The sequence below is a fragment of the Nyctibius grandis genome, chromosome 3 (genome assembly GCF_013368605.1).
Source record: "Nyctibius grandis isolate bNycGra1 chromosome 3, bNycGra1.pri, whole genome shotgun sequence".
Lineage (NCBI taxonomy): Eukaryota > Metazoa > Chordata > Aves > Nyctibiiformes > Nyctibiidae > Nyctibius > Nyctibius grandis.
This window is the reverse complement of record NC_090660.1, coordinates 73,636,580-73,660,826: the sequence shown is the minus strand read 5'-3', so window position 1 is coordinate 73,660,826 and position 24,247 is coordinate 73,636,580. Positions and strand designations below refer to the sequence as shown.

General features: G+C 40.7%; 1 protein-coding gene across 1 annotated transcript in view; it reads left to right on the top strand.

The window, feature by feature from the left end:
• Positions 1-24,247, top strand: part of CYP7B1 (cytochrome P450 family 7 subfamily B member 1) — a 126,177-nt gene that overhangs the window by 813 nt on the left and 101,117 nt on the right.

Below are 24,247 nucleotides of genomic sequence, written 5' to 3'. Positions count from 1 at the left end.
GTGTAAGTGACCCGCAGGTTTGCGCAAAACCTGAGTGTTATTTGTGCGCCAAGGAGAGCTTGTGCGGCACCTGCCAGCCTTCCCGTGGGGTCCGGGGTGCACTGGCCTTACCTGCTGAGGCAGCGTGGGCAAATACTGCTCCTGCTGGGTTGCAGCGTCGGCCCTCCGCCGCCGCTGTGATGAATAGCTGATAGTGGCATGAGCAAAGCCCCTAGAACTCGGGTCGTGGACATCTCGGTGGCTTTTATTAGTGTCTCACACGGTGTGGCCTTTAGTTTCTTTTAACTGTATGATCTAAAGCTTCACAGAAGGTACACACGTATTTTGGGACACTTTAAGTAGACTGAAGATGCAGTTTTTTGGGGAGAGAGATGCACTGGCTGGAACTATTCTCTTTATGAACAATACCTGTTTCTTTATATGCTAAGCTTTTCCAGGGTATTTTTCACTTGTGTTGCCAATACTTGATGCTCCTCAGTGTCTGTTCCGTAGCTGATGAGTAAATGTGTGTAAAGTCTTGGTGGAGGAGGAGTGAAGAAGGGGAAGGGATTGCTATTCACTGTATTGTTTATTTTTTTTAAATTGCATAATGAAATGCATGGCAAATAATAATTTAATTCTAAATAGGAAGCAGTTACTTTTCATAAGTTATTTTTGGAAGGTGTAGAAATACAAATGCAAAAAAGAAATTGCATTTTTACTAGCCTCTGAAAAAGGATCAGAAAGTCAATTTGGCAGTTTTTAGACCAATAACCCTAACTTTGGGCCCGTGTATAGAATTAATCAAATAACAGAGAAAAACAGTGAAAATTCTTGTTTTGGTCCCAGAAGGAATCTGGTCACTGGCTGTAAACAGAGATGCATTATTTCCATGAAGTCTGTTTTGGAACCATTATTAATATGACTTGAGTTAGAGAGCCCAGTTCATCTCCTAAGTGGAAGACATCCATCCCAATGTTCCAGTGGGGTCATCCTGTAAGACAAACTACTTGACAGAGTAGATTAGGAAGTGGCTTCACATTTCAGTTGAGCTTACTGAGTGGATAGCTGCTGCTCGACTGGTCACTCCTCCTGCTCCTCCTTCTCCCTGTTGCTTATCTAACCCCTTGTGAACTGGTTCTGTGTGTTAAACTAGCAAAAAACTATTTTCTTTTTTTTTGATAGGTTTAGTTTCCTGCAAGTTTAGCTCTCTAAAGGAGATGGGCACAGAAAACAAAAGGGGAGCAGTGAGGATACGGTCAGGCCAAATGGGATAGAGTGTCGTTTTAGGGCTAGAAGCTGTTCTACTGGCTCAGCCATATTATAAAATTGCGTCTGTGATTAGCAGAAATTCTAGTAGAATTGTAATAGGCTGAATTTTTGAAAATGGAAACAGGCAAAGCTCTTTTAAAGTTTTCAGCCAGATGTGAGTGGTGGGCAAAAAGGATCAAAGAACCCATTTGGGGTTATTTTCATAACCCTTGTGGCTGTAGAGCTTTTGAAGTCAGCTCTTTAGAGTCTGTAGCAAAATTGTTTGGACATTTGTGCCACAACAGAACAATACTACGGAGGAGACCTCAGCAAGAAAGCATACTGTCTTGCCCCAAAACCAAACTGCTGTTTGGTTAATAAACCACTGCTTTAAATCCTGTGTTTCTTTTCAAAGAAGTGTATGAAGCACCAGTGTGCAAGCAACTGGAAATAAAAAGTGGAAAACCTATCAACTTCTGTGTAGTACAGCCCTCAGCATAAGTTGCTGGTGTAGAAGTGCTGTCCTGCTCCAGTACAATGTGCAATTACTGCTTATTTTTTTTAGCATAAAGGAAGAAATGAAATTGTGCACGATCTTGAGAGATGCCAGGCAGCAGCCTGGCTGCCTTCAGCAGCCATTTCTGATCTACAAGAAGAAAAGCCATGCTAAGGGTGCAGTGGATTAAAAAATGGGGATAAGGCTTAGTTCATGCTCCTCAGATTTGGTGCAAGTTTGTGACCTCCCTTTGCTTATCTGACCCTTACTGTTTATCTGTCCCCATGTGTCCTCCATGTGTCAGATTTCTTCTTTCCCTTTCTTCTATTTGAATAATAACTCCAGCAGCAGGCGGGGCTACCCCCTCCCCTCAGGAATCCACAAAAAACATTTGGAAACCTGTTGACTTAGGGGCTGTTGGCAAATCACTGCGTAAATAAATGCTAAAGTCAAGGTTGTACTCCTGATCACGGGCCATTAATGTTTGGACAGAAACACGAACAATTCTAGTTTTATAGAGCTTGCCTATGCTAGAAAAAATGTTGGTACTTCACCTATGCAGGTGTTTTTCTAGAAATTAATATGTTGCCAAGCTTGTACCAGTGTGCAAACTCTGTATAGGGGGATCGTTTGTTGTGTTTAAGGTACCAAAATAATCTTTACCCGAACAATCAAATTTAACATCTTAACCACAACTACACGTGGGTTCCATCTAGGATAGCAACAGTGGTCAAATGTGTGTATATATAAATGAAGAGTTTAAGTAAGTAAATATACACCGTTAAGTGTTAACTTGCACTTCAGAGTTGGGTAAGTTTGTTTTGCTGGATGATGGCTCTGTCCTGCTCGACTGAGGTGAAGCAGAACCACCTACGTGGCTCTGAGAGTTACACATCCAGGAGTGTAACAAGGGTTTGTGTGTCCCAGGGAAGAAAACTCCCTAAATCCATCCCTGATGTTCCTTAAGCAGATGTTGCAGGATTTCGCCTTTCTTGGTGTGAGGTGCTTCTGCTTTGTTTCCTCTCAGGCTGAGTGCTCGTTACTGGAGAAGAGATTTTCTCAGGAGCGGTGTTGTATTGACTTAATCTGCTGTTGCCTTTTTCTGCAGTGTGGTTGGTGTAATCTGGTGTTACCAGATTTCAGGGTGAGTTCAGTACAGGTTTTCTTATTAAAGTATTTACATCTATTCTTTGGAGACAGCAAAGAAAGGAAGAAGAATTTCCTTTTGTATAAATGTTTATCATTTGAGTGCTGGTGGCAGTAATAACACAAAGGAAACTAATTGGAGTCTTTGCCAGGTTTCGTATCACAGATGGTGAAGAAACAGGAGTAGAACAAAAGTTTTCTTAATCACAGAAAATCTTATTTTGAGTTAAACTTCAGTGTCAAATGAGGCTCAGTGCCTTCTGCATGCTACAGAAAGATCTCGCTCTTACTGGTTACTGAAAAAAAGCCTATCTAGGCTGTTTGCTGGGGAATGTATTTTCTCCAGAGAGAGCTTTGTGCCGCCACATGAAAGTACTTCTGCTATGGCAAAACCTGATGACTTCCCAGCCGAGAGATTGTACAGTTTATTCTCTTTTGTCTTCATAAAATGTCTAAGTCAGCCCCAGCTTTATGTTGTGGGTTTTTTTTGTTTTCGAGCTGTTTTTCTACTAGCTGTGCACAGCCTCACTGAGGTGGGAGGTGAGACAGCAGGTGAAGCCAACTCTTGCTCATCTTCCAGCAGTAAAGCTGCCCAAGTCAGGGAAGGGCCCTCAAGATCAGCAGGGGTTGGCTCCTAGTGACTTCTGTAGGTATGGTAGTATTCCACTTTTTCTTGCTCAAATTGATGCTGATTTTTGTCTGCTAGTGTTTCTTTCATGTCCTACGGCTGAAAATGATCCCAAATTGTAACCAACAGTTTGGGGACAAGGCTGGGATGCTTTCTGGCTCCCTCCTCGCAGGGTGGGCGCTGCAAATTGTCAGGAAGAGGAAGAGGCTCAGACTGACCACAGATTAAAACCACTGGCTTTGGGGAAAGGCGTGGTGAAGAGAAGTGGAACAGAGATTGTTGCATGTGTATTTATCCGTTGAATATGGATCCTGCTGTCCTGAGGTTTGCATCCCAAAGTTTTTTAGATAAAGAAGATACAGACCCAACCTGGGAGTACTCATGAGAGGTTTATGTCTGCTTGGAAGGTTAACACACATCCTATGTAAGCTACACCAATGAAGGGGTTTGTAAAAATTATTCCCTCCTCAACTCTATAGGTTAGTGTCTCTGTTTAGCCCACACCCAGGGCTAAACAATAACCAGTTGTTCTGTCACCCAATGTCCCCTCCCCGACTGAGAAAGGGAACTGGGAAAAGGAGGAGGACTTGTGGGTTAAAATTTAAACAGATTTAATAAAATAAGGAAACCAATATCAATACTAGTACAAAAGACACAAAATTATACTTAGCCCACAGAGTGGTGGCAAGTCACTCCAGGGATAGTAACCATTGAGGAGAGAGGAGAGCAAAGAGCCCATCCTCCCCAGCAGCTTTCCCTTTTATAGTGAACTCATGTTAATGATATAGAATACACCTGTGGGCCAGCCTGGGTCAGCTGCCCTGGCTTTCACTGCTAATGGCCTTGATCACCACACCACAGCTGGTCAAAAACTGAAACAAAATGTAACAGAAAAGTGATTCTATAAATTTAATCCCCACTAAACCAGGACAGTTAGTAAGGTTGGTATTTGAATTATTATGAATAGGCTTCACAGTCAAGATTGCTTGTGAGGAATGATACAATATATGGCACGTGTAACCTGTGTGGGTTTTACTGTACAACAGTACAGGAGTTCCCATGCTGGTTTAGACAGGGCACATACGTTCTCATATATTATTCCTGACCAGTTTCTAATGTGTCAGAGCATGGTATAAAAAAAAACTTAAAACAGTATAGTTGTAGATTAAAGTCAACATAAGAAGAATTACTTGATAAATTTCTCAGAAAGGATTTTGCTGTGGCCTGAGTTAGGGATTTAAAGCCTTGTTGGAGCAAAGTGTCTTTCATTTTTCTCTTTTATTCTATCCTCTAAAATACCTCCAATCTATACAATCACATTCATCTAAGATACTTTTCAAAAAAATTACTCTCTTGAACCCAGATAGATATTGTTGAATAGAAAATAGATTTCGTCTTTGCCTTCAAGAACATCTTATCCTTCCCTGTGACAAGCTGTGAGCTTGCTAACAGCTCTCTTACCAAGCGAATTGTAGTTCACAAGATGTCATCAGCCTGTCTTTTTTACCACTTCTGCTAATTTAGGCAATATGTTAAGGTAGTTTTCTGTTGGAGGGAACATCAGGAAGGACAGATAGAAGGATACCATAAAAATCCAGCCTCTCCCTCTTGCCTTGACTTTCTACAGAGGCCTTTTTCTCCATCCTTTTGGTTGGAGTCCTAGGGAGTGCATGCATTTTCATGACATTTGTTAAATGTCATTGTCCACTCTTACTCCGCTCTGAAAAGATTAGGACTGAAGACTGAAACTGTTTAAGGCAGAAAAGTAACAGTTCTGTTTCTTAAGTAGCCTTAAAAACCTTTCTTTCTCACCACCACACTTGGGTTTTCTGTCAGCTATTCACTGTTGTCCCAAGATGTGGTGGAAGCTTATTTCTCCACTTGCTTCTTCTGGTAAGAGCTTAGAGAAGGTCAAATAAAACAAAGTAAGCAAAACCATAGCCTTCTCAAAATGTACAAGACTTGGTTCACTGGCTTTTGGGTTCTCTTACGGCACTAGTAGACCTGGAGAGCCATTACGTTGTGGGTCTTGCACGATAGCGTGTCTCAAGACAGATTTTTCTTTTTCTTTTTTTTTTCAGTGCTGCTTCTCATCCTTCTGATATGTAGTCTGGGTATCATGTACATCTTGGGTTCTGCTTCCTACTAAGGCTTTGAAGATGACACTGAAGATGACACCTCTTTTAGCACATAATGAACTTTTCTAATAATCTATGATTTACAGTATTCTTTGCTTAAGGTACACTGCCACCTAGCCACAGTTTCCCTTCCCTCCCAGTTTTCTTGACCTACTTTGTTGAGGGTTGTTCATCTTTAGTTTGTACCTGGTCTGGTCTTGATTAGCATCCAGAACCCATCAGTAGATGCCATCCTGGTAAATGTATGTGTGTGGGGGGGGTGGAGATATTTTTAGTGGCAATAAGAACTGCTAGTTTCAGGTTTCTCACTAAAATGCAATGGTTTTTACTTCTACAGTGGTTTTTCCTTCCAGTGTTTTTGTGAAAAATGCCTGCAATCTTTTTATTTCTTTTTTTTTTCCTTGAAGTGCTTGGTTTTGCTTTCTTCTTTGGAGGAAATAAAATTAAACGGCGAGAATGAAAGGGAATTGCTTTCAGCTCTTTTTATTATTCTAGTGCAACGTGAAGCATGGAGCATCCATCTAGAGCACTGTACACAAATGTACATAGCTTACAGAAAGTACTGAACGATTAACCCTTCTGCTCCTCCTCCAAGTTAATAGTCCTAAAGGTACGAATGAGGAAAACCCAAGCAAATACAGACTGCTTCAAAAATGAGATTCATGCTTACTACTATATTTAGACGAGGAAAGCACACTAGTTGGCCAATCTTAGCTGAAACATTACGTATAAAGGCTGGTATGAAGGAAGACACAAGGGGCAAACCTTAATCCGTCTGTCCTCTTACAGGAGTTATTAACTACTTCTCCTTTAAGCATGATGGCAAAATTTGCCACCTGATGTGTTTTAATCATTGGTGATATAACTAGAGAGCTACATCGTCAGGCGACTGCAGGACAGACTGGAGTCCCGACCCACAGAGCTGCCCCGGCCTCCGACTCCCCCAGCGCGGAGTGACTTCAGTGGGATGCAGGGACTTTGATGCTTCCCGAGCTTGCAGTCTGGCCTGCGGACTCCATCTCAGTTCACCTGCTGTAAATTGGTGGTCGATGTGGTCTCCTCTTGATTTATGGATAATGCAGCTGCATGCTTCTCCGGGCACTCAAATAGTTGCCAGAGGAGATGAAAAAAATTCTTCCATGGCATAACCACTCAACGTGTGCTGAAGAACTGTTGCCTGCCCATTGCCTTTCTCCTGTATGCTGAAGTACAAGTTCTAGTTACTGTTTTAAGCCAGAAGTGCCACATTTTATTGCACTATTCAGCTAGACTGTTGGATTGTATCAGCCACTTCAGTGTTTTGCTCAGTTATGAGAACTAGGGTCCCATATAACATTGGGTTTTTTTTCAGTCAAGTATTTTGATTAAGAAGCTGGGCAGACCTTGTTTTGATACAGTAATATAACTGTTCTCAGTACTCCATCTAGTCGCTTATTTAACTTGTGCATTGTAGTGCCAGGGAGTGAGGGAAATATAGAAGCTAAAAGGAACAGCATAAGTGCAATGTTAATACACTATATGAAGTTAAGGAAAATCTCACAGTTAAGTTGGCAGACTTTCTCTTTTATCCAAGTTTTATAGAGCTGCATGGTAGCAGAGCCAGGGTTGGAACTCATTTTCCTGACTTCTGGTTTTGGGCTTTAACTTGCTGCCTTTCCTTTCCAACACACTACCATGTATGACATTATAGCTGTCTAGTAAACTAACTTTTTCAACGATGAGGCAGATTTTGAATTCTGATTTAAAACTTCAGTAGTGTTCCTTTTCTTTCCCCACTATTTAGTGATCCTTCTACAAGATGCGTGTAGGTTTTTAGGCTAATATCCATTTTCATGCTGTCTGGGAGAATTTTGGCTGACTGAGAGTCCCATAAAACAAAAGTTTCCTCTTTACAAACCACATGGAGCTTGGCTGTAGATATTCAGTTCCTTTCTCCACAAACTGTTTTTAATGGTGCCAAATTCTTCTGTTTCTTCTCCTTGTTTGGCACATGTCAGGCAAAAAAAATCTTGGCTCTCTTGTAGAACATATCTTGTTTCCTCTTAACTGCTCGTACTCTATTCATAATTCAAATCAGCAGAAAAATGCAATGGTTGTTCTTCTCGTGATTTAATCTTGTGGTTTCCTAAGCAATATTCTAATGTTCTTTAAAAATTAATTTTCATACTGTAGGCCTGGTGGTAGGAGGTTCTAGCTTAATGCAATGGATGCAACCCTGTTGATTTGGGAGGGTATTGCATGGTGTCCTGACAGGGTGGCCTGCTCAAGCCCTGTGGAGACACATGAAGGAAGAACAGACGAGCAAAATGAAGCTAAAATGGAATGTTAGAGGAGTGTCCTCTCCGTCACACAGCTGTCCCTTTGCTGACACTGCAGTGAAAACCCAGATTGCAACACTGCACATTGCAGGCTCGTGTCCGTAGTGGGAAGTTGAAGAAGCATCTCCTTCCTGGTCCATGGCATCCCAGGGACCTGTCAGAGAGCATGTGCACGTTTGTCACAAGCTGCTCGTGTGGCTTGCTGACAGCCTCACTCTGCACCCATGGAGTTCTTATTTGTATGAGTCAATCTGCTACTGATGGCTAAGACAGAGTGCAGCACTGCTAAGTGTGGTTCCCGATCTGATTTCTTGTGGCTCCCCAGAAAAATCAACAAACTGCTTACTGGCCTGCTCTTTCCTCACCCCAATTCCTTGCTTTTCAGGAGGCCTGTCCACAGATTTTTCCTGTATGGTCATTACAAATTCTTACGTCACCTGCCTCACCTAAAAAGATTGATCAAAATGTGAAATATTTGAATGATACGTTGAAAAAATTATCATAGAAAATTGCTGCATTTTCATTACTTTTTAAAGTGACGTAGTATTTAGAAAAAAATGGTCTCATTTCAACACTGTGAGAAGCAGAAGTTTTGCAATTATTAGCTCTGGCAGTTAATTACTTTAAAAAAAAAACAAAAAACAAAAAAACAAAACCAAAAGGAACCTGTATATTCCTTTACAAGAGAAACTACTGCTGTTAAAGCACAGTATACAGAATTGATGAAGAATTGGTGATTAAAGTGAAGTTCCTGAGAAGTCAGAATTTCAGTCTTTTTGTACTCTTTCTTTCCCTTTGTATGCCTCCCAGCAGAAGGGTGGATTTGCCCCTTTGTCATGGTGTAATACTGTAGTCTCTGAAGACTTCGGAGAGATGGTCTTCAACTTTCTAATAGGGCCCCAAGGAGAATCAGAGTATTTTCAGATACTCTCATTTAATCTGGTTAACAAAAGCAGGATGCTTACCAAAGGAAGGGCTGTTGCTGGTATCTCTTCAGAGACAGTTTGGGTGACGTCCACTCAACTGATGCTGCCGTAGCATTGGGTCATTGCTTTCCTAGCTGGGAAGTTTTGCTCCATGTTTTTCTCTTCTGTGCTGGCACAGATTTTTAGGTTACAATAGCTCTTCTTCAGAGCTTCTGGTGTGTGATAGATCATAGCCCTGCTAATTCTCTCCAGCTGGTTTTTCAGCATGAGAAGCTTTGGGAGTTGCTTTTGGAAAGCTTTTCTGAAAATAGCTCAAACAGTGGATTAATGATAAGGTATAATTTTTTTCCTTCAGTTGTTCAGGAATTGATCTGTGATATTTACTCATCTCAGACTTATACTTCATTAAGGCAGAAAAAGCCTCCCTGGAAGGTTTGCTTTTGTTTTGGTAGGTGCCAGTATTTGTAAAATGTTTCTAGTGGACTATGTGTTTCTTCCTTATTCCTTTCAAAAACTTCTGTTATGTTGTTGGATGGGATTTTTTCGGGGTTTTTTAAAGATTTTCAGATGTCTAGGTTAGTGTTCAGAACGATAACTGTTTTGCTTAAATAGCAAATTTCCAAGCCCTGCAGCTGAGGGCGAGGCATGTTGCCAGAGCCCGCGCTGCAATACTCGTGTGTGATTCCCGTTTAAAAAGGAGCAGCTGTGTAGCTGTACGAGGAGTGAAAATGTCTCTCAGTTCAGGAGTCATCCAAGAACCAATTGTAAAACACGATGAATCCGCAGAATTGATATTCAGGCAAAACGGGGAGGAAAAAATTAAAGTACTGGGAGGGCAGGCTTGTACGTGGTGCTCTTTTTAAGCCCAAATACACACCTGAAAGATTCTAATTCAACAGCAGTAGGACTTAGATGTGTGTATCTGATGATGAAATTAAGCTTACAGTCCATGACAGTACACAAAAGATGTTTGGGCTTTTCAGTAACAGTTGCCATCAGAGCATACATGACTGATGGAGACTCATTTCCCGGCCCCGGAACAAGTGCAACAAGCCGGGTTCAGACTGTGGGCTCCTTCTGAGGACCAGATGAGGGAAATTTGAAGTTTGTGTCCTAGCGACTTGCACACAATATCCTTTAAAGCCAGGTGAAATTATCTGTCGCTGCTAAGGAGCGCCACAGAATTGTTCACAGCGGGACTGGACAGGTTCCCCATGTATGTCGGTGTTCAGTGCCTTGGGAAACAGCTGCTTGTGCAATGTCTGGTGTGTGGTTGAACAGGCAGCAGAATTTCTGGCACTGCTGCTTTAAGATACAAAAATGATAATTAAGCTTCAAAGAAATCTTGCATATGTGAATGAGTCAGAATTATTTTTTTCCTGTAAGCTGTTTAGTTTCTTGCATCCTGTGTAGTGAAAATGCTGCTAGATCCTACTTGATATGACCAAATTACGAGTGAAGGGATTTTTTTCATAACCTGTGGACTTCCTCAGATAGAACCACATCAGATATAATAAATTTAGAACCTTAAAAACCTGTTTTTATTAAGACTTTAAAATGAAACTGTGCATGCCGCTCCTATTGGCTCTGCAGTGGTAAGAAGCTAAAATAGGCAATGCTGAGATCCGTTGGGCTTAAAAGAAAGTTCAGGCTTCCTGGCTTTCTGATCTCATTTGAAGAAGTAGGACATACCTTCATGTTTCACCCTCCTGAACAGATGTCAAATAAAGTACAGTTGTGACCTGTCCAGTCTTATCTCCTGCGTTGACTTGGCCGTTGCAGTATCTCCTGCATCGACTACATTAAATTGTGGTTGAACACAATTGTTATTGAAATTCTGTGTGGAGAGTTGTCCTGCCTTTGGTTTATTTTTCCCTTTGAGTGATGAGTAGTCCAGTGCTTATCCCATAGGTAGTTCTTACCATTTTGTCTTCTCTTTAAGAAAGGGGGGTGAATTTAGTCTCATTAGTGGACACGTATGCCCTTTTAAACATCGAAAAAAATTAATTAAAAGTGATGAAAGATAGCCTAAGATGGCATCCAAAACTAACAAACAAGGCCATCTCTTGTTCAAAGTATTGAATACTGCTGTTGCAAATAAATACCTGCTCAAAGGTGCTGGCAGGCTCATCTGACACGTCTTTAATTGTGCCTCGATGGCAAGTTAGTATGGACTGAAGCAACTTGCTGTCTGTCCATTCTCCTCACCCCAAGAACATCTGGGTGGACCAATGTATGTCTACTGCCTGCTGCTGCTCCATGGTCTCTGCATTGCATTGCTTGCTTGCTTGTTTTGGGAAAAAGAAGAGCAGCTGGGTTTTTTTTGGACCAAGGCTATAAAAACCAGAGACAATTCAGATGGGACCAGATGAACCAATGCTTATTTTTTTTTGCTTAAGCATTAAAAGTCTTGTTTGTTTTGTTTTGCACACTATTTCAGTGTATCTTGTTATTAATAATACCTCGGAGACTATTGTTTAGTAGCCAGGAATATGTGTGATCTCATGCCTCTAAATTGCGTTTCAGCAGTTCCAGAGACTCAAATGCACCATATACAATACAAACATCAGGGAACTTAAACTGTAGTGATAAAGTTCAGCCCAGGAAGATTTGACTTGTAATTGTTTTCAGCACAAATGTAATGTGCTGATTTGGAACATCAGATCATTTCTGTCATTAGATCACCATGTGAAAAAAAGAAAAATCTAGTACGCTTATAGTTATAACTTTGTAGGTAGTTGGCAGTGTTAGGAATGTCCTCTAGAGATACAGTTTTGGCCCCTCTGTAGTTGTTGAACTAAAGACTTCACACCGTGCTCAGTTTTCAGTGAAGGATTGCAACATTGGAGATGGCAGGAAGATGGAAATCCCCGTGTGTGCTATGATGATGGTGACTGCCAAAGTGAAGGCTCCCTTCAGATTCCCACGCATGCAGGACATCTTTTCTCAGAGATGCAGAGCTTTTCTCAGTGAGCAGGACCCAAGGCTCTGGAAGACAAAATCCCTGCTGCTACCCGTGACCATTTGTACCTTTGGTATCCTATTTAGTCCCAGGCACTCCGATCAGATACAGCTACAGATTCAGCCCTGCTGTATCAGATGCTTCTTTTTACTTTTTGTGGCAAATCTCAAATCGTCTCCTTAAAGGCAGGAAGGTAGCAGAAAGTCTCCTGTTCATGGCAGTCAGTTAATTGTCTGCTGAATTATGAATTTTACTGGAAATTGGTACAGAATATGGACATCTCTCTCATTTTCCAAGGTTGGGTTGGTCAAAGCAGCTTCAATAAACATGAGTTTACATGCTAAGTTTCTCAAAACTCCTCTGTATATGGAAAGTAACCAGCACAGTAGGATTCTGTAATATAAATAAGGTCCTTGGGCCTTACTGTGATTCTGCTGATAATCATTATAACCTGACTGCGGAGTTTGGCTGGTGGGTAATGCTAGATTTATGTCAGTAAAGGATAAAGTCTGTATTTATCACTTTTTTTTTCTTTCAGCAGGCTTAATATTTTGTATCATCCCTTTTTTCTGCTAGGTATTGAGTGCTTTTTTTTTCTGATTTCTCAGTTTCCTTTTTTTAATGTTCACAAAATTCACTGCACTGTGTAGGAACTGTCCTCATGAATTTCCATTGCTCTCCTCAGGGGGTAAGCTAGGATAATGAGACCCTTCTTTGTTTCATTTGACTGGGTTTTGCTAATTGCTTTTATCACACTGGAACCTGTAAGGGGATTTTCCGTAGACAAAATGACAATAAAAAAATGAAGCACTTTTGTTGGGAAGTCACCTGGCAATTCCGCCTGGATCCTCAGCATAGCTGTCAGCAGACGTGAGTGACTCCTTAACGTCCAGTGCCTCTAATTGCCCTTTATTTCCCCTCTGTTCTCCTTGTGTGGGATTTATTTCTCAATTGATAGGTTGAACCAAAAGCAGGTTGTGATGGAGTGCATCTTCAGTCAGCAGCAGGGAGAATGAAAGAGCAAATCAGGACGGTCAACATGCAGCAGAAGGAGAGATTTCATGCTACCTCCTGCCCTGTCCTGTGGTTGCGGCTGATCTCTCTCCATCCCACTTCATCCTCATATCATCGCTTCCTTACAGCTCAGCTCATGCCGGGAGCCTGCTGGGAGCCTGCCACTTCTGCAAACTGAAGGGACAGGGACTTCAACACTTCGTCCTTCCCAAGGGCTCATGCTCCCCCAGTTAACCATTTGTATCCATCTTCTTCCCCAAGCCTTGCTCAGTATACTGATCATCAACCTACCTGCTCACCTTTCCCCAGGATCATATAATAATTTTCAGTATGAGGATAGTATTAGGTTTTACGAACTTCCTAAGAAAATATGATTGAATGAATTACAAGCCCCAAGCACGAGATGGCAGCTGTCAGTCAAACATACCTAGGAGTGGACAGCCTCCAGGAGTCCCAGGTAGACCTGTGCTCTGGCTTTTGAAGAAAATTTACATTGAATCCTAATGGAGTTTACTGAACCATTGAATTTGTAATTATTGATGTTTATGAATTTCACTAGGTTTATGTTAAATCAAGATATATTGGGATTTTTTTTGCCTAGCTTGAAACTTTGCCCTTGAGCTGTGCTGTAGTCCCTTCTTGTCTTCAGCTTGGTCAACAGTAGCTTAAAAGCTTCTTGCCTTTCCTGCAGCACCTGCCTTTTGCAGGACTCCTTCCTTCACCCAGGGAAGGGATTAGAGCCGTCACTATTCTCTTCATTTATATAATTCTGTCATTGCCCTGACACCAGCATAATCTTCTTGACTGGCTGATCAAACTGATTTTCAACAGTTTTAGACAGAGTAAAAAATTAGTGCATTTAAGTCTTCCTTTATTTTCCTGGCAGTTTCTCTGTCATTCAGTCTAGCATTTTCTTTCTTTATCTCAAGTCTCTTTTGTTTTTTACTGTGCTTATCTTCCTCCCTGTAAAATGTCTACTACAGCTGGCGTTTTCTAACCTCTAGGCCTCTAATTCTCCTAATCTCATATTAAAGCAGTTAACGAGTGATAACAGACCCTTATTAGACTTTATATTATTGCAGAGGTCGACATGACTTTTTGGTCTTTCTTGAGACAGTTGAGGTTTTCCATTAATTTCAGCAAGCCCAGGATTTTATGTTAGATATTTACTTGTGCTATAGAGCTTCTGTGGTCCCTGCAGCTTTATCAAATAGCCAAATGAAATAATTTCTTCTATAAGTTGTGTGTGTAAATTTAGCATTTGTGTGATTCATAACACGTCAGTAACAACTGAAATACTTTTGCATAAGAAGAACTGTTCAAAATCACAGCAACTCCTGATGCTTTGGGCTTTCGAAAAGGGAACAGATCTCTGGTTTGTGGTCCTGCTTCTACCAAGAAATGGCTTTGGATTTTGTTAGAGCAGGAGGTTTGCATTTTTCCTTTGCAGGATGAAAATACACAGTAGTTAAGGGTCCTTTTGGGAGAGTCACAGTTACTGAATTTCTCAGTGACATTTTAAACACCAACAAAGTTTTGCCGACCTGGCTGCATTAGATGAGGTTGTGATTCGTCCCTCTTCTCACCAACATAGCTGTGCCTGCAGAAGTGCTCTGGTGGTAGTACTTGGGGGCAGGAGGGATTGCCATGGTAGCTCTTTTTGGTTGAGGAACGAGCTTAGTGTGTCTGTTCGAAGCATGTTTGCTCACATGGCATTTACTGACAAGTAGGGCAGAATAGGCCGTACAGGAAGGAGTGAAATCTTGGTGCTAAAGACACGCAACCTGACGACACACAGGTTCTTTGCTTCTGCTGGACCTCGCCTTCACCATCTCACTATCTTTACGTGGTGTCTTACCTCACCGTGTAAAGGATAATACTTGCAAGTTTAGTTGGGGTTCATAAGAGTTCCCTTATGTTGTGATTCCATGAATTGCTGAAGCAAAGGCTTACTTTTAAACCTTTGTATAACCTCTGATTTTAGTGGGACTTGTGCTTCTAAGTTGAGCAGAAGCTCAAGTTTTTTGACAAATCAGCACTTTCTTGCTGAGGCAAATGTGAATTTCTGGTTTGATGTTATGATATAGAATATATATGCCATCCAGAGGGACCTTGACAGGCTTGAGAGGTGGGCCTGTGTGAACTGCATGAAGTTCAGCAAGGCCAAGTGCAAGGTCCTGCACGTGGGTTGGGGCAATCCCAAGCACAAATACAGGCTGGGCGGACAATGGATTGAGAGCAGCCCTGAGGAGAAGGACTTGGGGGTGTTGGTTGATGAGAAGCTCAGCATGACCCATCAGTGTGCACTTGAAGCCCAGAACGCCAACAGTATCCTGGGCTGCATCAAAAGCAGCGTGGCCAGCAGGTCGAGGGAGGTGACTCTCCCCCTCTACTCCGCTCTCGTGAGATCCCACCTGGAGTACTGTGTCCAGCTCTGGGGGCCCCAACATAAGAAGGACATGGAGCTGTTGGAATGAGTCCAGAGGAGGGCCATGAAGATGTTCAGAGGGCTGGAGCACCTCTGCTATGAAGATGGGCTGAGAGAGTTGGGGCTGTTCAGCCTGGAGAAGAGAAAGCTCCAGGGAGACCTTGTAGCAGCCTTCCAGTACCTGAAGGGGGCCTACAGAAAAGCAGGAGAGGAACTTTTGACAAGGGCATGTAGTGATAGCACAAGGTTTAACAGTTTTAAACTGAAAGAGGGTAGATTTAGATTAGATCTTAGGAAGAAATTCTTTGCTATGAGGGTGGTGAGACACTGGAACAGGTTTCCCAGAGAAGCTGTGGATGCCCCCTCCCTGGCAGTGTTCAAGGCCGGGTTGGATGAGGCTTTGAGCAACCTGGTCTAGTGGAAGGTAGGGCTTGGAACTAGATGATCTTGAAGGTCCCTTTCAACCCAATCCTGTCTACGGTTCTATGAATATACAGTAGTATTTTCTTGCCTTAGTGGTACTAATTCCTGGGGGGAAAAATGTGGTAATAATTTTGTGCTTTGAACAGGATTTCAAGGCTCAGTTTTGATACAGTTAAAATGCCTTTATTCATCAATTCTTGAAGAGTTTACAATTCAGTATCTGGAATGCAATTTTAATCGCATAAAAGTTCGTTGAGGGTGAGACCACTTCTTGTTGGTAGCTGAAGTTATTTAAAAATAATACTTTCACTTCCATCCAAATACACATGTTGGTTGACAGCTTAAAAGGCTGAGGTTGATTCTAGGTTTCCTTTCATATGCAATATTACATATATTTGGATTGTATGGATTGCATAAAAGTATAATGACCACATGGCCCTGATCATGAAGCAAACTTTTTTTCATGTTCCTGACACTGTGAAACAGTGACTTGTGTCTCAAACTCCTTTCTGGGTCTGTAATGCTGGCAGCTGTGTGTGGCTAACCAGGGTTGGCACACTCACTGTCCTCTGCTAAACCCACCCCTTATTTTTCTTTCCACAAACTGGCATGCTTGTGCTTAACCACATCTGCTGACGAGTGTGATCTGGTGTTTTCCACTGGGATACCAATCTTTTTAAAACAATATGAAACCTACTGTCCTTTCGTAAAAAAGATGGGGAGATGTAATTCTATTGAATTATACAAAGCAAAAGTATTCTGTTTCAGTGCTTGAGAAGGCTGAAGCCTTTGGAGCCTTTTTTCATTTGTAAGCAGTAAGGTGCAGAACACAGTCAAGGACTTCTGTCTTCCAGCTGTGGACCACATAGGATGTGAATTTTCTGTAATTGTGATGACAAAACTAATCACATAGTTGCTAAAAGTGGCAAAGTAGCTTTTGAGCCAAAAAATTATAATATTTTTTGTTTGTTTTGGGTATCTGGAAACTGAGATAGTACTTCTTTAACAAAATCCATCCTGAGTTTGTGAGTGAGTTGTCTTGTGAGAAGCTTCTCTGGTAGCTTTCAGCCGCACAGAGCTGGCTGGAGTTTGTTATCACTGAATTTTTAAGAATTTCTTCTGGTCACTTTATTACAGGATAGTTCCTTTAAGTACGAAAAAAAGTGTGTTGTGGGTAGTAAAAATAATGGGCTTTTTCTGTTGTGAAATATGCATGTGTTCCTTCCCACAGAAACCAGCTGAGAGGGGAGGAAGGGAGGATGGGGGAAATCCCAGCGTGGGCTCAGGGTGTGTGACAGGACCCAGTACCTGGGATGTGATCCTTGCCCTACCCCACAGACAGAGCCACAATGAGCTTAATTAATATTTTTCGAAACAAAGGACGTTTGCCTCATCAGGTATCATATTCATGCCATTGCAATCACAAAGAATGTAAGTCCTTGCCTCTGTTTTTTTCTTACCACCCAGAGTATCACTTCTACTCCTGATGTTCAGTCCTGAATTGGCAGCTTCAACTTTAAAATCGTTCCTTTTTTAGCCAGGCAGTTTTTCCTAAATTAATGAGGACTGTAAGCAAATGGGAAGATAACTCCGGGTGTATGACGGAAAAGGTGTAGGTTATGTAGTTTAATTGGGGTATAATAGGTGGTAAAACTTTAGGAAGCAAAGAGAGGTCATAAGAAGAGAATGGTAGACTGAAAACCCCAACCATCCTTTGACTACTACCAGATTCAAACGTTCCTGCAATCTTAGCATACTAATTAACCACAACTGATACATTATGGATGCTTGTAAATAAGTAATTTTCCTTTAACTATGGTTTAACTCCTGAAGGGACTGTTTTAGGTGCTTATTTTGATGTAAGCTTTACGTTCATTTAGCTGTACTGTTTAGTGTCAAAAATTAAACTTAGCTAAATTGATAAATATTTCATGATACATATCTTTTAAATAATATCAATACATAGGTCTTGTCAGCCTGCAGCTTTATGACAATCAATAGCTTTTGAAAGAAAAATATCTCTTTTTTTCCTTAAAACTGATTTATGTTGGTTGCCATTTTCTTTAGTGTCAATTACCATTTATCATCAATTCAGACAGCTGGAGATCTTTGGGTGAGACTGGAAGTAAAACCCAACTCCTTTAAAGTGAGTTTGTTTCTTATTAGTGTTGAAATTAATGTGTTTTCTGAGTTCACATATGATCTTCTGGGCTTGTGTTTTTCCCTTTCCTTTTTTTTTTAAAAAAAAAAAAAAGTGTTATAGAAACCAAACTGTTACCTGTCTTCAGCTTTCTTTAGATTTGTGGTTTGACTCCCCAGTGTGACTGTGCTGCTGCAGCTATGGCGGTGCTAGAAGCCTGCTGTATGTGTGTTGTATTGATGATCTCTAAATCATGTCATCTGTGGTTGAGTGTGCTGCTGGTTGGTACCAGTAGGTCATCTTCACTCTGTGCCTGCAGTAATGGAGCCACACTAGGGTTCAAATCACTGTTACTTCAACAAGATCTCACTAAAGTAAAAATGCTGAGTGTTCACCACTAAAGTTAATGGAAAAATTCAGTTTATTATTGGACAGTCATATAGTGTTGTCAGAAACTTGAACCTCTCTTTATAGGCTGATTAGTCGAGAGTTCAGCGAGGAGTTAGTCCAGACTTGGGATTCCTCATCTGGGTCATCTGCCATATTTCTTTGCTTTGTGTGTGAGAGCATGTGGTATACGCCTCTCCCTAGAAAGCATAGCTAGTTCCTCAGCCTCGTGTTAGTGCCAGGAGTGCTGTGAGGACCCAGCCTGGGTTTTACGCCCTTTGGACTGATGGGACTTCACTGACTTCACTTAAGTCACCCATTTACAGCAGGGATTCGGGTGATGCCCAGTATATCTGGCTCCTGCGGAGCAGGGATCACCTCTCTTGCTCAGCAGGAAGCATCCTATTATATAAGAAGTCTCTGTCGATATTTTCTGAGTAATTAGAAGGTTATCTGGGTGGAACTCATGTACAATTATGTAGGATTACTTGGATTTTCTCATGGATGAAAAGTAAATGCTCTCTCATAAGCAGGAGTAACAGAAGGTGGTTGATGTACTATTACGAATACAGTCATTTTATCTTGGCTTATTAAAAGTGGTGACTGTAATAATTAATACATTTTTAAAGTCAGAAAGAATGTGGAACAAAGATATTCAGGCAACTTGTTTGTAATTCCCCTAAATGTACTCTGTCTCACAAAAATTACTGCAAGAAGTTGGTAAGTCTTTTTTGCTCCACAAAATCAAAATGAAATTGCTTTCCATTTTTCAGCCTGGTGCTTCTGCCAGATTTTTTATGTTGGGAACATGATGTGGTGTAAAAGGCATCTGTAACCTCAGGCTCTCAAGAAAAGGCCCATGTTTTATACATTATTCTCTTCTCTTCAATGGATACCTTCTAGGAAATGTCTTTGTTAGTTGTTCTTTTTTCCAGTACAGAAATACTGCTTCAACATATTCTGTGCTGAAATGTCAGCGTTGTGCTGTTGTGTAGGTGGTAGTATGTATTATACACAGTTTTCAAAACCTGAATAATCAGTGATGTGCATGACTTTGCCAGGGAAAACAAATAGCTGTGTCATTTTGATTTCGGTATATCAAGAAAACGTAACCTATAGAAGTTAATTAGCATTCTTCCAGAAGGGGGTTGTTTAACTAACATCTTTGTTTCCACGTTTTCAGTTTTGTCAGAAGTTGGAGGGGAGTTTTTTATTCTGCTGCTAATATATACCCATAGATTTGCAAAGTATTGCATGGAGTTTTAGCTGCCATGCATCTGTCCTTCATTTCAGCCAATGGCTCGATTTTCCATTCCCTGGAACAACCGCTTAGATCCACTGAAAATTTTTATTCCGATTTTCATATAATTTTTTACATAGTTTTTATAAATAAAATTCCTTGAGCCTGATGGTGTTCCTATCTATCAAAATGAGGTTTTGTCAGTGATTTTAACAAGAGAAATCCTGCCATTGTCATTGAAATCCTGACCATCTGCGTCACTGGTCGCTGTGGGGAGTTGATGGATCTCCATCTTTCATGGGTTTGGTTCTCTGGTAGGCTCAGTCCTTCCCGTTCAACCTGGATATCACTGACATTTGGCTATATCGGATGCACAAAAGTTTCTGGTCTGAAACAAAACTGAAGTTTGAGCACCCGTAATACTGAATTAAATAATCTCACTTTATTTTTCTGTGTTACTCTGCAATTCATTAGCCTTCCTCCACCACTTTAGAAACTGATAGAAGATGTAGCTGTTTGCACACCAGCATTACTTAACTATGCTAAGGTAAGTTATAAAAATTAGAGAACGGGCTTCTCACACACTAACTAGTTTGATAAACTCTGTCTAAACTGAGGTCTTCCCAAGGTTGAAAAATCAAAGATGAATAAAATTGTCCTTTCATAGTAAAATTATATTGGTAGCTTTACAAATATTTTAGAAGTGGAGGTGAGGTTTTGTTCCAGATATTACTTCTGGATGTTAATATTTACAGAAAGCGTTTAAGAAAAAGCAGTCAGTAGAGAAGTCTAATTTTTATTTTAATGAGGCCCTTATAGAAAAGGTAATCCTTAGAGGCCAGATTTTCAAGCCTGCTAAGCCTGCTGAGATACACTTGCTGTGTACCAAATCCTTACTTAAACGCCGAAGTTAAGATGGTCTTGTGGAAAACTTGACTTCTTTTCCACTGCGCTGTAAATGCATGCTTGACACTTTGGTTTGGGAGTCAGCTTTGATATCGTGTTACTAAGCTGTGGTTGAGAAGACGTTTCTGAGCTGCCTTGTTATGCTTAGGCCTGTTCTGAGCACAATCTGTTTGATTTTTATTATCTCTTTGATTATAAATCCAAGAGCCTGTGAAAGCATCTACTCTGACCCTTTGCTTGAAGTGGGGCTTTAGCATTTCACTTGGCGATGCCATGCCAGCATATCTTTGGAGAGTATACATCTTCCAGACCAGCCCCCTGGCTTTCCTGGTAGCCAGTTCCTCGTGTTCCTCATCCTTGTGTTTAAAATACCACATTTATAACCAGGGTTTGTCGTTTTCTCATCACTGGTGGTTGCTATGTGTTTCTTCTCGAAGATGAAAGGGTGCTAAGGCTCAATTTTTTCACTTAAGACTTAACTGAGTTTTTGCAAGCTTCTTCATTTAACTGTGTGGTGGTTGATTGCCTTCCCTCTTTAGAGATGGTGTCTTCATAAGAGGTTTTTTGGGCTGAAACCCTATTTATGTCTGACAGCTGGAATTCAAGCCCCCCAGGATGATTACTAATATCCTTGCCCATTTTTCCAAGCCAATATGCTTTCTTACAAAATCAAGTTTTCCTTGTTTTCATGATTTCCACTGTTTCTAACATGCTTGTTCTCTCTTGTCATCTTTAGTCCTACCAACCACTTTGATATGTTGAATTTTTCCCTGTGAGGGCTCCAATTGCCCTTACTTATTTGTAACAAACTTAACTGCCTACAGACTGGGGGTTTGAGAGAGGTTGTTACAGAGGATTATTAAAAACAAAAGAGAACACCCATTAGAAGTAAAGGGTGAAAATTATAATCCTTAAGGTAAGACTATTTTTTCTCCCTTATATCCATAGAATATGCCTTTCTGTCCTTAGTTTTTGTTAGTAAATGTTGCCTTCAGTTCTTTACTGACCCAAGTTGTATAGTTTTCCAAACTTTGATACTTTGGCTAATAGGAATCTAAGTCATCTTGAGGAATTCTAAATCACATTCACATTTTAATTTTCTACTTTTTCTCTCCCAAGTTACAATTACTAGGCTTTCCTGCAACATTTGGAAACTGTGTTCATTAAAGCTGGTGACTTTGGAACTGTCCACATTGGAAATAATCCAGGACATGATTACTGATTACTGCAGTAGCATCTTCCAGGAAAAGATTTATTTTGTCTATGTCTGTCTGCATAGTTACATGGAAGCTCTAATGGTGTTTTCTGACTGTCTGCCTGGCACGCAAAGAGAAGCTTCTCACAGCAAAATAATTTTATTTCATAAACGGGATAGGTGCATGAGGACGAGTGCATCCCTGAAGTGTGAGAAGAGCTTTAATAATGATGCACAGTTTCCTTCTTATCACCCCTTCATCCCCAAACCACTGGAGCACAGAACTGTAGCTATGAACCTACAAGGAAACTAGGCAATACTGTAGCTTTTTGGGCCATGGGGTGTGCAAACCATATGCAGTCATGACCATCCACCCCTTCATGCTTCTGATGCAGGGTCCAGCATGAAGAGATGAGTCTTGGGAACCCAGCTGGGCGGCCAGGGCATGAAGCAAGCACAGAGATAGCCTTCAGGAGCTGTCAGATACTTTAGCATCTGCCCTGGTGATTGCCAGAGCCTGTTCTGAGCCCTGGAGTTCCTCTGCTTTGCGCTGCCCTGCAGCCTCATTGATCTTAAATGGCTGGAGTAAAGGCAGCTGTAGTTCTTGCAAATGATACTGCTTTACTATTGATACTGTGTTGATGTATGTCATTTAACCATTTATTTCAAGCTCTTTGAACTTTCAACTCTTAAGGAGTATGTGACATACTCAAAATAGATCACTAACAGGTTTTTTTTCTTTTTCTCTGCTGTCTTCATACTGTACTATGCTAATGCCATACTATAATAGGAACAATTATAAGACAAACTCAGTAATTTCATTTGAGATCTTAAATGATGTGGAGATTTGGTGAGGAAGAGAGTGAAAGACTGTTTCCAAGGTCTGGAACTGGGAAAAGTTTTTCTGACTGAGAACAGCAAGACTGGGTGGAAGGATGGGGAGCATGCCAATGCCAGGACGGGCAGGCAGGAGAGTGTGGTGCAGCTTGTGGGATGGGCTAGCACCAATTATTTGTAGGCATGGATGGGTTAATAAAGATTTGAACAGTAGCAAAGTTGAAAAATACTGCCCCATATGCACAAGCATCTCATGGAGATGGGGTAGACTTTTGTGCGTGGGCCTGGGAGATGGGGGAGAATCTGGAGTTGGGAGGAAGGTGAAGACTTCAGTCATCAGGGTCAGGCTTCCTGCAGGCTTGGGTTGTCCGAAAGTACTTTGGAAAAGCACTAACGTGGACAAACGTTTATGTGGTGAAGGCACAGGGGATGGACGGGAAGATGTTCTCAAAGGCTTGAGAAGATTTGTGCTCAGTTTAGTATCCTGTTCCTAAAATGGTGAATTATGAGGGGAAAAATTGCAGCAGAAGATGACTAAGAGGAGGTCATGGATGTTTGGTTGCTTTTGTATTAGTATAGAAGATGTTTAAACTCTCTGTTTCTCTAGACACATTTTCGCATTCTGGGTTATAATCGTGTCAGAGGATAAGGTGAGATCTTGCTGTATTTGAGTTTGAACGAAGAACTATCAAGAAGATTTTGCAGAGGAAAAGAAAAGAGAATTTTCAATAAAATGGTGAACACTTTCCTGGACTAAATGTTACATCTTACCCAGTTAGTGACCTCACCTAAAAAAACCAAAAAGTTCACATCTCCTTTGCCAAATAGAAAAGATTATGATCTCTACCTAAATAAATATTCAGTACAGTATTTTGTACAATTAATAATGTCATTTTACCTCAAATAATGATGAAAAATGAAGATATAATATATATGTGTATTAATGCCAAATGACATAAGCTTCCCTCTAAAAAGTTTTCTTGGAAAAAACAGCAGACTTCATCCCCTCCAGTACTGACAGAACTGGACCTATTGCTCTATATAAAAATTATAAGTGACTATAAAATATGTCTATTTGAATTAACTGCAGGAAATTAATTCCAAGAGAAAGGGTTAATATGTCATTGTTACAATAATTACAAGTCTTGGAAAAAGAAGCATTACTAAGTGAGAAAATAAGTGTTGCATTCAGTTCAAACTCTCTTTGAGGGCTTGCATTTCTTTTTTTGAAACTATTCTACGCTTTACTTCTGTAGTTCTTACTTCTGTATTTCAGTATGAGGACAAAAAACATACCTTCCACAATGAGCCCCTACTGTAATAAGAATTACAGAAATGTGCAATAGTGTCTTTATACTTCTATAGAAGGGTAACATTTATTTTTATCTACCTATATATATATAATATTTAAAACTAGTCCTTTCTCTCTTGTCAGTGTGCTGTGCCATATGGTGCCGAGCAACATGCCAGATGATAAAAATATTCCTAGAACATATGATATCATCAGTCAATTCAAGAGGGGTGAAACTTCTTGACCAAAGCATTTGTGGCTTTGATACATTTTCCTAGGTGTAAAGTGTATATTTTGAAACGATGAAGTGTGTCCAAGAGGTCTCATTTTATGCAAATTCTAAAATACCAGCTTAGAACATTTTGCTTGTTAAAAAAGGTTGAAACTAAAGGAATTTTATTTTAACAAAGGAATTCATGGCAAAGTAGCAGTTCTTTTCATAGCAAGAAATTATTCACCTTCTTCCTTTCAATATATATCACTGATAGCTGCTCTGGTGTTGGAACCGTGCCATGAGGAATGGCATCTCTCCATCTCTCTTC